Genomic DNA, 2,989 nt, shown 5'->3' with positions numbered 1-2,989 from the left:
ATTTTGACAAAGGTGCTAAGATAATTTAGTGGAGGAAAAAAATGATTTTTTCAACAACTGTACTGGGCAACTGCATATCTATATGGAAAAGAACAAAGTGGACCTCTGTCTCACACCATGCACAAAGCATAACTCAAAATGAGTCAAAGACCTCAATATAAGAGCTGAAACTATAAAACTCCTGGTAATAAATTTAGGAATAAATTTTGTGACCTTAGGTTAGGAAATGGTTTATTAGATATGCTGCCAAAAAGCACAAGTGACCAAACTTTTACTTCATAAAATTTAAAACTTGTGTGTGTCAGAAGATATCATCAACAAAAGAAAAAGTGTGTACAGAATGGGGAAAAATATTTGCAAGTCATATAACTGACAAGGCGTTTGTAGCCAGAATATATGAAGAACCCTTACACCTTAGTGATAAAAAGACAAACTAATTTTTAAATGGCCAAGGATTTGAATAGATCTTTCTCCAAGGAATATTTATACATGCTGTAAACACATGACAAGATGTTCAACATCAATCATCTTCAGGGAAATGTAAATCGAAATAGAAAATAGGAGTTTCTCAAAATGTTAAACATAGAATTGCCATGTGATCCAGAAATATTTTGGCCACCTGATGTGAAGAGCCAACTCATTGGAAAAGACCTTGATGCTGGGAAAGACTGAAGACAAAAGGAGAAGAGGGTGGCAAAGGATGAGATGGTTAGATAACATCACTGACTCAAACGGACATGAATTTGAGCAAACTCCAGGAGACAGTGAAGGACAGGGAAGCCTGGTGTGCTACAGTCCATGGGGTCGCAAAGAGTCGGACATAACTTAGTGACTGAACAACAGCAGCCAGAAATTATGCTTTTATTTATACACCCCAAATAAGTGAAAAACATACGTCTATATAAAACTTGTACACAAATATTTCTAGCGGAATTGTGTATAATGCTTCCAACTTGGAAACAACCCAAATGTACATCAAGCAATGCATGGATCAGCAAAATGTGTTTCAAAGCAGAGGAAGATTATTCCGAAGTTTAAAAACATTAATAAAGCACTAATACATGTTACTACATGGATGAACTTTGAAAACATTAGACTAAATGATAAAAGCCAGTCACAGAAGGCCACACATCCAGAGCAGGCAAATCCATAGTAGATGAATGGTTGCTTAGCGCTGCTGGGGAGTGGGTGGAAAGGAGATGGGGAGGAATTATATGTACGTGGGGTTTGTTTGGGGCCTATTGAAAATGTTTTAAAGCTAGTTAGTGGTGCTAGCTGCACAATTCAATGAAAATACTAAATATACTGGCTCTGTTTCCAGTTGGTAAATTTTATTATATCTGAAAAATATCTCAACTGAGCTGTAAGAAAGACTGCATGAAAAAGATTGACCAAACCTAAGTCATCTTATTAGAATTCCATAACTGATTAGTAAAGCAGAACATATGTCTTCTTCAAAAAAGTGATGTATAACCCTGGAAATACACAAACATCCAGTTGTATATTCAACGGTATCTCAAGTCTGGCATACCTTCCCTATAAGTGAAATTGGCAAAAAGATGCCCTTAAATAAATTTTAATCTAAAAATAATTTTCTTTCCACTCACTGTCCATCTCTTTTCCCTTTATGTTTTGCGCTTTTTCTCGTCAATGTTAATAGCTCCAGTTCTGACACTACCTTCCAAAATTCATGCGCTCACTGTAGACTCCCTCCCAATTTCACTGAAGCTTCCAGCTTTCTTTATAACTGTCCAGATTCCACCATCTACATCAGACCTGTTGGTATCAATAAGAGACTTTCAGCAAACCAAACTAGGGTTAGAAAATCAAGAGTCAACCATTACCTTTGATTTGTTCTAATAGATAGCTGTTGTTTTTTAAATTCTCTCTGGCAATTATCATTTCATAGCTCTATTTCTATAGCTTACTGACAAATGAATGGAGTGAATCGAAATGAAAAGAAATGGTGACAGAGGTGCCTCAGAATTTGAAAAAGATCTTTTTAAAACTATTTCATGGTTTTTTGTCCTGCCCTCTTCCCTTTGTTTCGCACTAAGTGGGAATGATGTGTTTCCTAGTGTGTGCAGGAACTGAGACCAAGCCCAGATCACTTTCCTGGATATGGATTTCATTGAACTGAAAATGGGTTCTTTCTGAGAGCTTCCAAATGATTAAGTCACTAGATTTCTAAAAATTAGAGAAATCATAATGGGGTATGGCTGTGAGGTGAAATTGATTTTCCATATATTGAGCATGTACCTGAACGGTCATGGATGAATGAAACATTTCCACTTTACATTGGATTATTTCAGAAACAGCAAGCCCAGAATCTGATTTAATTTGAAAGATGACAAAATTATATTTCTCTGCTGATTCTCCAGGTGTTAGAAGTAGATGAGTGTTGTTTTTTTTTTTTTTTTTCCCCACCCATCTTCCCTAAGTTAATTTGAAGAAATTGCTTTTACCACAAGACAACATGATAGCAATTGCATCAGGAATAATAAAATTGTCGGGCAAATGACAAAACGTAATTGGGGTAGCTTGTTTTGTTTTTCCTGAAATTGTAATACATTTGACCAACCCAGATGTTGTATCCATTATGAAAACATCACAAGGAAAATTTTCTGATAGGACTAGCTAGCTGATACTAATTAATAACAACAGAAAGACTATTCTAAGCAAAGCTTCTTAGTATCCTAGAGGACAAAATTGTATGAACATGGCTAAAAATAAGTGTTTTTAGTTCTTTGGTTAAGAAGGTGTGGTTTCAGTTGAGAATATCTTAAAAATAATTAAGAATGTAAGTTTTAATTTTTCATAGGTGGTTTTGACATTTTTCTCTGTTTAGCTCTGTGGTAATTGACTATATGCCCCTAAGCAAAATATTTTTACATCATCTTCGCACATCTTGTTTCAACATTTATATATTTTTTTGTACTGCATGCCAGGCCTTTTTCTAAATCCTATTTACAGAGATCAGTTAGGCATT

The sequence above is a fragment of the Bos taurus genome, chromosome 27 (assembly GCF_002263795.3).
Source record: "Bos taurus isolate L1 Dominette 01449 registration number 42190680 breed Hereford chromosome 27, ARS-UCD2.0, whole genome shotgun sequence".
NCBI lineage: Eukaryota > Metazoa > Chordata > Mammalia > Artiodactyla > Bovidae > Bos > Bos taurus.
Note: the sequence above shows the minus strand (reverse complement) of the source record.